Source organism: Mesoplodon bidens, assembly GCF_964165515.1.
Source record: "Mesoplodon bidens genome assembly, chromosome: 1".
NCBI classification, from domain to species: domain Eukaryota; kingdom Metazoa; phylum Chordata; class Mammalia; order Artiodactyla; family Ziphiidae; genus Mesoplodon; species Mesoplodon bidens.
The window spans coordinates 203,232,078-203,245,586 of NC_138176.1; the positions used below are offsets into that span (position 1 = coordinate 203,232,078).

The window sequence follows — 13,509 nt, forward strand, 5'->3', positions numbered from 1 at the left end:
ACCCTAAAAATGGCCAAATTGGGATTATTCTAACATTCCAAAATGAATGTTAAAAGAACCCCAATTAATTCTTTTAACATTCCAAAATTAATTAACTAAAAACATTCTAGCTGTGAGTGCAGCTACAAAAAGCTAGCTTGGTAAAACATCTTTTTCAGAATTCCGACCTTAAAGGAACAAAAGCCCTTCTAGGAGGAACTTGCATTTCTCTCCCTGCATCTTTGAGATGTAAATGTTCTTTCTACCTGATCTTATGCCTTCCCCCGCCCCCCCCCCACCCCACCCCGCAGGGTTTTGAGAGCTCTGACAATGGCCAGACAATGGATCTTTTAAATTGGAGAGACTTCTAAATTGGTAAATTTTTAGAGGGCTCTCACTATAAACAGCTGTTTTATTGGTACCGATGAAAAGACCAAAGCAGAAAGTAAATACAAAAAAATATAATGGCTAACCTTAACAACTCCCTTAGTTTAAAACAAATAAACAGCAACAACAAAAAAACAGTTTGGGAAGCTGCATCTGTGGTCAGTTTCCCCTCAATGGGTCTTACAGATGCTAATAAAAGCATTAGATTAATTGTTAATCAGGTTGATTAACAAGGGAATAAGAAACTGAGGGGAAAGTCTAGAGAAGTCTTCCCAACAAGGTGGAAATTTTAAAGGGACTTATCCTAAAAGGATAAAAATCTTTAGATGGTTAAGAAATGGGATAAATAAAACAGACATTAATGAGATTAAAATAAATGTTTTGATACAACACTAAGGTTGGATGGCCAAAGGGACCTCCATTGGTCCCCAATACTAAAGAGCCCCAAACAAGTCTACTCTATTTACCCCAGTTTACAACATACATGTATTTAAAAGGCTGCTGGGGACTTCCTTGGTGGTCCAGTGGTGAAGACTTCGCCTTCTAATGCAGGGGGTGCGGGTTCCCTCCCAGGTTCAATCCCTGGTCAAGGAGCTAGGATCCCACATGCCTTAAGGCCAAAAAACCAAAACACAAAACAGAAGCAATATTGTAACACATTCAGTAAAGACTTTTAAAAAATGGTCTACATCAAAAAAAAAAAAAAAGTCTGCTAGAAAATTACACTGAGATACCTGACCAGCAATTGCTTGGGGCAACAGGCCAATTAATCAAGTTGGCTCAACTCCTCAACTGGGGACGTCAAAGCCTTTTACACAAAAATAGATAAAATGGTCTGGGGATAAAAAGAAAGGTTTCTAGGGTCAACAACAAATTGGCATTTTCCATTGGCACTTGCCATCTCCTTCTACAAGGATTAAATCAAGTACTGCTGCAGCTGCTGATTTTCAACACCCCCTGAAAGGAGTTCAGGGTAGAGAGCAGAAATGAAGCCCTCTGTGCTCTGGGAACAACTGGCAGAACAGGTCTTCAGAGAGATATTTTCAGGAGCCGATTTTATGAGCACAATTCTTTTATCTCCTCATATCTAGAAAAGCACCAAAATCCTTCCTGGTGACGTCTGCTCCTCGAGACTAGCAGAAACCTTTTGCAAGAAATATGTGCTTGATTGCATGTACTCCCCCTTCACCAAAATCACGTATATACTGACCTCCCCACCCTGCCTCTCGGGAGCAGTTTCTCAGAGCTCTATGAAATGCTGTCTACCGGGCTGCAGTCCTCATTTTGCCCCAAATAAAACTGAACTCGCAACACTCATGTTGTGCATTTTTTTTTAAGTAGACACTGGGACTCCTTGTAAGACCAAGCCTAGTTGATGGGGTCTTAATGGAGGCTAAAATTAAAGATATAAGACTTGATAGAACTGAGATGAATGTTTATAAAAGCTGGTATATTTGAATGGGCTTTATATAAGATGGTTACATCTCTTCTACCAATTATGTTATGGGATAAACATTAGGTCTCACTGGGGAATGCTTTCCTTGCCTGGTATAAGATAGGGCATATAAATCTGCCCCTCAGGTAATATTGATTAAACATACTAAGGAAAATCAATAAGGCTATCTGAGCCCACACAATATGAAATAAAACTGGGAGCTAATATTCAGGGACTAATAAAAACAATAATGGAGATTATTATTTTTTTTTTTGCCCCTAGGGTAAACTGCTCTGGGTTTAATTTGTACACTCAGAATCTGAGGGCCTTTGTTGAATGCCCTGTGCAAAGTTTGGAAGGCATGATAGATTGAACCCTAAAGTTCTAGAACATAGAACTCTTGATTTTCAGTGTAGTTGGAAATCTTACTGATATAAAAAAGCAAATTAAAGAAAATGTAGTTGGGCAACTCAATCTTTCAATATCATTTAGGTGGCAGACCAGTTCTCTGGGGAATTAAAAGCAACTGTCTTTGTCTTGCAAATCTCTACAAATCAGAAATGTAAGTACAGCCCAGGAGGACCTGAGACTGAGCCTAATTAGCTCAATCAGGTAGAACCTGAACCCCCTTCCTCCACCAAATAAAAAAAAAAAAAAAAAGGGAAAAAGAGGGGGGCCTTGTTAATAAACTCAAACTGCTGGAAAGGCTCCCTCACCAAATCTAATTCACAGCCTCCTTCAGGATTTATCAAGGACAGATACAAATCTTAAAAATCTTTTCCACAACAGTGAAAAGCTTTAGTCATCTGAGCAAATAAATTTAACTTACTCCAAATATTACTTATAAACTAGTAAGTTTATAATGTAATAACTGATTCATGACTAAGTTTTGAAATGAAGTTATAAGATCTCTATTTATGTCTGTTTATATGTCCATGTATACATTATACACATGATATGTCCATACCTCCAGATAATATTATCAAAATTAACTTTATAAAAGACCTGTATTTAATTGACTTAAAAGTAAGCACTTACAAATTGAGTATTTTTAAATATAATAAAAAACTAACCCAAATTTCAAGTTCATGATCTGGGAAATATTCAATATTAAGTTAATAACCAGTTTTAAAGTTTAAATTTGTTGGTTTAATTAATACGGACATGTCTTACTTTTATTGCACCTAGGTTTACTAAAAGTTAAATAGGTCATATTATCTCTGATAAATTCATCAAGAAAAATCTCTTGAAATGATGGCTGACTTGGTCTAATGTCTCATGAAGTTTTCATGGGTAATCTAAACACAACTGTAATTCAATAGATATAAATGGGGTAAGAGCTTTTAGGTAAATTCTTTAAGAATAATTATGTTTTATGGTATGTCTACTTAAAAACTAGTTTCTCCAGATTTTTGGTGACTTAAAACTTCAGAGTTTTGCTAAGTTAAATGATGGAAATTTATTAAATGTCTAGATCCTTCCCAAATAAAATAAGATACTGAAACATTACTCAACATAGGCTGCCTTTTACGGAGAAACTAAAGATACTTAGGTTTATTAATAAAAATGTTTGATGTCACACTGAAAAATTTTCTATTAAAAAAAGCACATATTTTTTAGAAATCATAAACAGTATTTGTGATTTTGCCAATCTATAGAATAATAATGTGAAAGACAGTTTATAATTGCTTACTTCTTAGTTTTCACTAGAAATTAAGGTTTTTAAAAGATTAGAATTCTGGTTAATATATGTAATGGAGACAACTAAAATTGGTAAGGAAAACATCTTTGTATGAAAGGAAAAAAGGTATATAAAGTGGAAACACATTTTGTTGAGGGAAAAGAAAGTAATTTTGTCCTGGAGAGAGAGAAAGAAAGGAAAAGCGTAGGACAAAATCTGAAAGTAAAAAAGAAAGTTACAGAAGGTATGTGGAAATGGAACCCTGAGAAAAGAGTTCTGTACACGGTCAGGACTGGCTAAGATTAAAATAAAGTTTAATTGAGTAAATAAATTTCAATATCAAAAGTAAGCTAGCATGATTAACATAAATATGGATCTGAAATTTAACTGAATCTTTTTATCACTGTGAACTCAATCAACAGACACTAAAATTATAACTAAAATATAGGGAGAGTGTCCAAATCTTCTGGATATTAAGGGGCCCTATGAGCACACAAAAAGACAAGAGAAATGAAGATCTTGCCTAAAACCCTTCTTTTCAGAATGAGAAAGTAGGCTCAATGGCTTGCCCCAAGATTGGGGGAGGCAGGAGGTGGGGAGGCGGGGGCCAGGACCTCACAATTCATTTGAAGACATTTTGCACATGTGAAAGATATGATCTCAACACACCATTGTAAAGCAATTATACTCCAATAAAGATGTTTAAAAAAAAAAAAAGGGCATTAAACCTTTAAAGAAAAATAAATAAATAAATAAAATCTTTGCCCTTTAAAAAAAAAAAAAAGAAATATCTTATTTCACTCTGTCACCCAACCTGGATTCTAGAGCATATGGTTAATTTGTGTTAAAAATAAATAAAGGCATTTAACTTCTGCCAAAAAAAAGTGATGTGAACAGATGTCCGTAACATGAATATATACTGACTGGCACTTCTGATTTGAATTCAAGACTATGGGGTTTGCACATAACCACTTTTATATTACATCTGTGTCTTCTTTCTTCCACACAAAGAATAATGATTCTCAAGACTCGGGAGATGACAGAATCTGAATATCTCATAATTATTTCTTTGTTTTACTGCACATTACATACATAATAATTTCAGAGTAATAAAATATTAATACTACCATCACCAATATGATTACTGAAAGTTAAAAAGAAATTTTTTCGGTGCAGCCACTATGGAAAACAGTATGGAGGTTCCTCAAAAAATTAAAAATAGGGTTGCCATATGATCCAGCAATCCCACTCCTGGGTATATATCCAGACAAGATTATAATTTGAAAAGATACATGTACCCCTATGTTCATAGCAGCACTATTACAACAGCCAAGACATGGAAACAACTTAAATGTCCATCAACAGATTAATGGATAAAGAAGATAAAATGGTATATGTATCCAGTGGAATATTAGCCATCAAAAAGAATGAAATAATGCCATTTGCAGCAACATGGATGGACCTAGAGATTATCATACTAAGCGAAGTAAGTCAGAAAGAGAAAGACAAATATCGTATGATATCACTTATATGTGGAATCTAAAATACAATACAAATCAGCACATCTGTGGAACAGAAACAGACTCACAGACGTAGAGAACAGACCTGTGGTTGCCAAGGGGGACTGGGCATAGGGGAGGGAAGGAACGGGAGTTTGGGATTAGCAGAGGCCAACTATTATACATAAGATGGATAAACAACAAGGTCTTATTGTACACACACACACACAACTCAGTCATTTTGCTGTACATAAGAAATTAACACATTGTAAATCAACTATACTTCAATAAAATTTAAAAAAAAAAGATATGATCTCTACATATCTGCCCTTCACATATATTGAGCCATTGGTCGGAACATAGTTTAAATAGGTTAACGAGCTAAAAAAAATCCTATTTTCTTATCAGAGCCTGAAAAAATAAAAATTAATGTGTTCATTGTTTTGTAAGCACTTATGGGTCATCATTTGAGAAAAAGTGGGAAATTTTAAAGCTCTAAACCCTGCCAATTTCATTTCTTTCCCACAAGAGACTGAACCCAAATTGGCAAATGCAATCAGGGCCTCTAGAGTGTTTGAAATTTAAGGCATTACTTGCCTTGTAGAGATGCATTTGCTAGGTCACAAATCTATGCAACTTAAAAATATCAAAGCAACTCCCAGCAACACATCTAGTACCCACATCTTGGTTTCTTATAACAGCCTCCAAAACAAGGAACCAGAGTGCCTTGGAGAAATGGTTGATGCCAGGGTTGGGGCATGGAAAATACAAAAATGAGCCTGGAGCATTTCATGATACCAGAAAGTAAGGAAATGCTTTTTGAAAAACGGGGATAGGGAGGTGGTATGTCAAAAGGGCACAGGGGCCAACCTGAAAGAAGAGCTCCCAGTGGCCAAAGATGGAATAATTTGAGCAGCAAATTAAATAATGACAGTATCGGATTATAACCTATATAATAAAATAAATATCCATGAGTCTGTACTGATACAAATAGTTGAATAAATAAATGGTGAAGGAACAGCTCCTCCTTACAGAAGAATTCTCTTTAATAAACATTGAAGGAATGAGAAAAACAATTTTTAAATCACCATTAGAACAACACAGTACCATGTACATCAAGTTCCACCAATGGATGCTAAAACTAGTGAATAAAGATTTAAGGAGAGGGGCTTCCCTGGTGGCTCAGTGGTTAAGAATCCGCCTGCCAGCTCAGGGGACACGGGATCGAGCCCTGGTCCAGGAAGATCCCACATGCCGCGGAGCAACTAAGCTCGTGTGCCACAACTACTGAGCCTGCGCTCTAAAGCTCGCATGCCACAACTACTGAGCCCATGTGCCAAAACTACTGAAGCCCGTGTGCCTAGAGCCCGTGCTCTACACGCAACAAGAGAAGCCACTGCAATGTGAAGCCCACGTGCCGTAACTAGAGAAAGCCTGCTCACAGCAACGAAGACCCAATGCAGCCAAAAATAAATAAATAAATAAATAAATAAAAGATTTAAGGAGAAACAAGATATTTGCATGGTCTAAGTTTCTCTCCCAAGATATCTACTAAATACAAAAGGAAAAACGATAACTTTCCATCAGGGACCTGACAAACAGCACTTAACCAAGGTCTACATCAGTCATAAGACATCATATACCTCTGCTATGATGCACTGGGATTACTTCTAGTATTTCTTCCCAAAATGGATAGCTTCAATCTAGTCATGAGAAAATACTGAGTACTAATTGAGGGACATTCTAAAAAATAACTGAACAGTACGCTTCAGAAGTGTCAAGGTCAGGAAAAACAACAGAACAGAAGGTTGACGAGTTGTCATAGTTTGGAGGAAACTAATGATACACAACAATCAAACGCAATGTGAGCTCCTAGGCTGGATCCTGAACAGAAAAAGGATGGTGAAAAGCTGATGAAATCCAAGTAAGTCTATAGTTTAGTTAATAGCATTTACCAATGTTAATCCATTAGTTTCGACAATGGTACTACAGTTTACGTAAGATGTTATAGGAACTCTCTGTACCACTTTTTTTGCAACATTTCAGTAAGTCTAAAAATAATCCAAAATAAATAATGAAATAACCCCAATATTTTTCAATGTTTATAATGCAAGTGTAATATTAGACGTAAATTGCCATCTTTGCTCTTTAAAACTTCCTCATCAAGACTTATACAACCCAGCCACGGCTGTATCTATTCTGAAAAGCATTGTTTTATAAAGACTAACACATCAAAGATCTCTTTCCCTTGTTTCTCATAACATATGGAGGGAGAGGAGAACAGCAATTTTGATTTTTGTTGAAAAATTCAAACCACTTGAATTTTTGCTTGCTTCCACTAGGAAGCAAGATAGAACACATCTCACTGGGGGAGAGGGAAGGTATATATCTAAGGATGAAATCAGAACACAATGAGGGGTTTGTAGCTCCAGGAAAGAGCTAAAAGTAGCAAGGATGGATCTACACTGTAGCAGCTGGAATGAGTCACCTGGCCCTAGGCTGCCAGTAATAACTGGGCATAAATCAACATTGCACATGTCAAACGGATTGTACTCATAGCTTAGATTCCAGATGGAAGCAGTGAACTGTTTGGCGTGATAATAACAGTGCTATCAGATTTAAGATACGACTTAAATTAGGTTTTTAACTACAGTTAGCCCATGGCTTTATGGTTTCTGAAGTGCACGTGTTTTGTTGTTGTTGTTTTCAGTACGCGGGCCTCTCACTGCTGTGGCCTCTCCCGTTGCGGAGCACAGGCTCCGGACGCGCAGGCTCAGCGGCCATGGCTCACGGGCCCAGCCGCTTCGCGGCATGTGGGATCTTCCCGGACCGGGGCATGAACCTGCGTCCCCTGCATCGGCAGGCGGACTCTCAACCACTGTACCACCAGGGAAGCCCCAGTACACGTGTTTTATTTGAGGTAACTATCATATGAGATATCCTGGAAAGACATATAACAGTCTCCCCGTGTTATGAAACAGGAGAAAGGTGGATCAGAAAGATTTCTAAAACAAAGTGCGTGGCTGGTTTGCAGAACCCTTCACGGATGGGTCAGATAAGAGTACTAAGTGTTCTCAGTACACCTAACAGTCTGTAGAACTATTCTGGCACTTTCAACTAACCCATATTCCACTTGTGGACTCAAAGAACATCAGACCTCTCCCATTCAAACTCATATATTCTCTGGTCCCATGAAGAAACTGTGGCCCAGAGAGATGACGAGACTTCATCAAAAGTAGAAAATGAAGAAATGGCACCGTTGATTAGACCTAAGTTAGGTCTGGGCCTCCCTACTCCCACCAGATCACACGCTCTTCTCATGTCCCTGCATGCCTTTACAATGAGCTGCTCTGTGAACATGGAAGGAAACTGAAACTAATGACCAGGCTAAGTTTAAAAGAAAAAAGAAAGAAAGGATTGGTGAACTTTAATAAAGTTCAACACAGTCTTTTTGTCCCAGCTATAAATGACCCTGTGAGTTCTCAGCCTCCTCCTCTATAAATATGAAACTCCAATATCTCCCTGAAAGGTTTGGTGTGAGCAAAAAAATGAGAACGAATGTAAAAACCACCTGCAGACCACAAGCACTCACCACAGTTAACGGCCACTTTTATTAATTCTGAGGACCTGATCATCATGTCTTAAGGCATTCCAAACTAATATGGGATGATGGAGGAAAAGGGATAAAATGAAATACTTTCTTCTCCCTTTCTAAGGATCCTGTTGTCCCTCTAACTTTTCTATCCCTCTTTCCCTTTCCCCAGGGTGGGCTCAGGGTGCGGCCAGGGTAGGGCTGTGCAGGACGGGGAAAAGAAGAGGCAGACCTCCTGTGCAAAAGCATCCGAGGTGTGGGTACCTCTCAGGCAGTCTTTATTACTCTTTCCTTGTGAGACACTCAGCTCAAGTGTCTTCAGAGAGAGATCATAGGGCCTGCTGCTTTCTAGAGACTTCCATTTTTTATGCCTCCGGGTAAAAACTCAATGCCTATGAAATGACAGAGAACTACCTAATGCTACCTGGGCCTAAGCACTAATTTCCAGCCAAACCTTGTTCTAAAGAGTAACAGGTCTGGACTTCCCTGGTGGCGCAGTGGTTAAGAATCCGCATGCCGATGCAGGGGACACGGGTTTTGAGCCCTGGTCGCCCATGGACCACAACTACTGAGGCTGCGCTCTAGAGCCCTCGAGCCACAACTACTGATCCCACGTGCCTAGAGCCCGTGCTCCACAACAAGAGGAGCCATCGCGATAAGAAGCCCGTGCACAGTAGCCCCCGCTCGCCGCAGCTAGAGAAAACCCGCGTGCAGAAATGAAGACCCAATGCAGACATCAATAAATAAAATTAAAGAAAAAAGAAAAAAGAAAACTCTAAAAAAATTTTTTTTAAAAAAGAGTAACAGATCTTTTCAATTGCAAGCCCAAAGGGACTGAGCTAGTGAGCAGCGTTTTCAACGGGGTTTCTGACCTTGTCAAGATTTCATTCCACCCTTCTTGCTGAAAACAAAACTTCTTCCTTGAAACTGGGATGAGGGCATCACTTCTGCTTTACCCACACCCACCAACGCCAGTTTAAACAACAGAACACTACTTTCAACGCTACGATTCTCTGGATGTTTTATTTATTTCTATAAACAAGCTAACTGTGTGGCTCAAAAATTAGATGTCCACTTTCTAACAGTCTCCTAGTAAAGGAGAATACTGGCTTCCAAAAAACAAGAGGGGGCGAGGGGGCTGCGGTGAGAAAGGGGAGTGAGTGTTAATGGGTTTTTAGGGGAGAGGATGATGAAAATGTGATGACTGCACAGACTGTACACTTTAAATAGGTGTGAACTCAATGATATGTTCTCATAAATTAGATCTCATAAAACTGCTGTTGGGAACAAAACACAAAACTATGAGGCCCAATTCAGCTAGACAGTTTCTTGGTTCACATCCTGGAGTGAAGTGGGAACTGATTTTTTTAAAGGATAAACTTTAGCTTCCTGTAGACCTATAATATCCTACATCCTATAGAGAGGATGACCATTCAAGTTCTTTAATTTTCACTAAAAAATCTCAACCCTAACCTATAACCCCAATAAGCAACAGAGAATAAAACTTCCCACTTGATATAACCTTCAACTGCTGCCAAACTGCTGTCAGAAACGCTACAGAGGGGGCTTCCCTCGTGGAGCAGTGGTTAAGAATCCACCTGCCAAGGCAGGGGACACGGGTTCAATCCCTAGTCCGGGAAGATCCCACGTGCCGTGGAGCAGCTAAGCCCGTGAGCCACAACTACTTGAAGCCCACGTGCCTAGAGCCCATGCTCTGCAACAAGAGAAGCCACTGCAATGAGAAGCCCGCGCACCGCAACGAAGAGCAGCCCCTGCTCACCACAACTAGAGAAAGCCCACGTGCAGCGACGAAGACCCAACGCAGCCAAAAATAAATAAATTAATTAAATTTTTAAAAAAAGCTAGAGAGAGAAATACAGAGTATCTGAAGATATGAGGTCCACCTACCCCTCTATAAAATCTAGATTTAGTCCCAAATAAGCCCAAACTATCAAACTGCAGCAAGTGTGACCATAGGGGCTTAGCAACCTACAAGCGTTTCTCATAATACTTATGGTAAGGAAAATGACAGCTACAGCCAGCAGTCCTAGAAAATGCACTATTGGCATGTACTATGGGATGGGCACCCATGTACTATGGGATGGGCAACCAGACTCTCCCACCGCCATCCTTCAGTCTCCTCTGCATCCTTCTGTGACACAAGACATTTGCCTCAGAAGCAGATGCCAGGAAAATCTTCTCTAAGGATCTCATATATTTCCTGTCTTTATCCTCACTGAATTGTGTGACTGATCGGTCCCTTTTTATTTTAGCTTCCAAGGCGTAACTTTAATTTGCTGTCCACATCATTCTAATGTGCTCCCCCATGGTGACTCTTCTCTTGGTGCATTTTACTTTCCATCTGTAACACTTACGCTTGCCTCAAATGTTCTTGAATGCTTAATAAAAATAATGCAGAAATTGATTTTGGCTGTTCAGTGTATTTTCATACCATTCTGATGCAACAGAATGTCTCCTATGGGAGCTCTTGCTGAATGCCCAGGGTCTGGAACAAAGATGACCAGTATACATTTGTTACTATGAATCTTTTTATTTTTTTTTTCCTGAAAGTGTAATGAGCTTTTATATTTCTACTATTGGGCAAGAGAATAAAATGAGGCAACATTACAGGTATTTTTTTTTACCTGTTGGCTAGATTTACAATCTAATTTTTTGGTCGTATGTTTTTCTGTATTGTTCTAACTTCTCCAGTATTATTTTTAATAAGTATTGAAATAAGCTGGTTAATTTTTTGAAGTTAATCATTAGTAGTAGTTGAACTAGCAAGAACTAGCAAGTAGTTCTGTCAACTACCCACAGAAAAATTACAAAAAGCAGCTCAATATAACTCTTTGGCAAACCATCCAAAGTTGTGCACGCATTTTATGTCCTGGGGAGAAAAAGACATAGAATATATTGGCTAATCCCTTTAAAAGCACCAATATTAACACATTTCTCTCCTATTTCCATACTCAATAAGTTTTTATCCACCCAGTATCAACTCTAGCTTCATACACTTAGGGAAAGGCAAGAGTTTTACCAACCGGCTAACACACACTACCAGACACGGAATCGGTTGCACCAAGACACTGTTTTCTGGTTAAAAAAAAAAAAAAGAATCTATATTTTCAGTCTGTTTCATACTCACTTTCAAATGAAACTGGCTGGGAGGGACTAATTAAAACCTAGTCATCTCATTTGTACAGTTTTCTAATCTCTACCAAATGCATACGCGCAACAGCCACGGACCTTTCATGGCACACACATCCCAAACGGCTTTCACAGTTTAGTCGCTCAGTTAAACAGTGGTTCAGTTTAATTTAACCAAGGGCTTCAGTCTCCGGAGCTGTGATGCTCCGAGGCAGATCACTAACAATCATTTACGTAAACGCTAAGCTGAGTCAGCTGGACCTTCCAAACATACCCGACCGAAGCAGCTTCCACTCAAGGACAGCAAGCGCCCGCACTACGCGCCCCTTTCTAGGTGGCCTCCTTCCAGCGTCCGCCCAGTCTGGCTCCCTCTTGCGCCTGGCGCGCGCGCTCGGGACCCGGCGCGTAGCGGCGCAGGACCCAGGACCGAGGACCCAGGCCGCGCCCGCCGGAGGGGCGACTTTCTCCGACCGACGCCCACGCCCCGGCGGGCAGCCCAGCCGCCGCGCCCGCGCGCTCCCCGCGAGCCCCGCACTCACCGGCGCCGCGGGCCAGCCTGGGAAGGCGCTGGCCCTGGATGACAGTCACTGTCAACGGGAAGCGGGCGGCGAGCCGGGAGAGCGCAGGGCGGGGCCCCTCTCTCGCACACCGGCTCCCTCGGGTTCGGTGCCCGAAAGCCGGCGGGAGGCGTGGCGCTGCCTGCCTCGCCGCTGATAAGGGCCCAGCGCTCGGGCGGAATGCGGGCGAGTGCTGTGTGAGCGCATCCAGCCTGGCGCTGGACCACACCGTCACCTGCCCGCGGGGACCGGCTGACGGAGATGACTATCCCGAAGCCCGCAGGGACAAAGCCACAGCTCCTGGCCTCCGGGGCTCGCACGAAACGGACAGGGGCGATTGGCCCTGGAAGCCCCAGGACGCTACCCGGGCCGATCAATACCTGGTCTGACCTGGATGGATTTGGCCACTGCCGATGTCCCACGCTCCTAAGCACCAGGGGAGGCGGACACCGAGTTTTGTTTTTTTGTTTTTTCTGTCGCACACGTTGTCCACCCCCAGAGCAAGTAGGCGGTCTCTAATGTATGAGCTTCTGAGAAATCAGGTGCGCGCGCCCCAGGGCCAATAAAATCAGGAACTGAATCTAGGGGTGGAGGAAACAAAACTTGCTGAATGAAAATAGTACTATGAACAGTTTAAATGTATCCCTCACACTCCTGTAATAAACATCAGTACTTCTGTTCAATACACTGATGGTGTAGAAAAGCTGGAAAGTGTGCAGATTCAGGAAAAGAGTTCCTAACCTCATCCCAGTAAGTTCTTAAGATGATCACTGCCATCAAATTGTTTGAGAAATCCAGATTAAAGCCAGCATTTCATAAATGTATTGCATTATAAAGTCATTTTAACTTATAAATTAGCATTTTACTTCGGGCTAATTATTTTCAAATGCCCTGTCTTCTCATTTAGTGTTTGGGTATTTTAGGTAACAGATTAGGGAGGGAGGAACCTGAAGACGACCGTCCTAATTTTACATATGAGTCACCTGGTCCAAAGGAGGCCATTTTGCACAAGGTCAAAAGTTAGGCTAAATGGGTGACTCAGTTTCTCAGACCTTTGCCCTTTGTTCTCCCTGCTCTCCACCTCACAACCTCTCTGAATAAAGTAACTGCCCAGTATTCATAGAGCCTGGTTATTCTTTTTATTTTTATTTTTTTTCCCTCCCTGCCACAGTGCGCGCCATGCGGGATGCAACCCCTAATCCCTGCAGTGGGATTGCAGAGTCTTCAAC

General features: G+C 40.8%; 1 protein-coding gene across 10 annotated transcripts in view; it reads right to left on the reverse strand.

Moving 5' to 3' along the window:
- Window positions 1-13,509, reverse strand: part of ABCG2 (ATP binding cassette subfamily G member 2 (JR blood group)) — a 142,134-nt gene that overhangs the window by 60,495 nt on the left and 68,130 nt on the right. The window contains exon 2 of one of the 10 annotated variants that reach the window (XM_081230018.1): window positions 12,671-12,861. The exons of 6 other annotated variants lie outside the window; for them this stretch is intronic. The gene's annotated coding sequence lies outside the window, so the exon portion shown is untranslated. Of the gene's footprint in view, window positions 1-11,997; window positions 12,142-12,262; window positions 12,614-12,660; window positions 12,862-13,509 lie in introns of those variants that run through there. 3 more of the 10 variants (XM_081230014.1, XM_081230022.1, XM_081230019.1) reach the window with 3 other exon arrangements.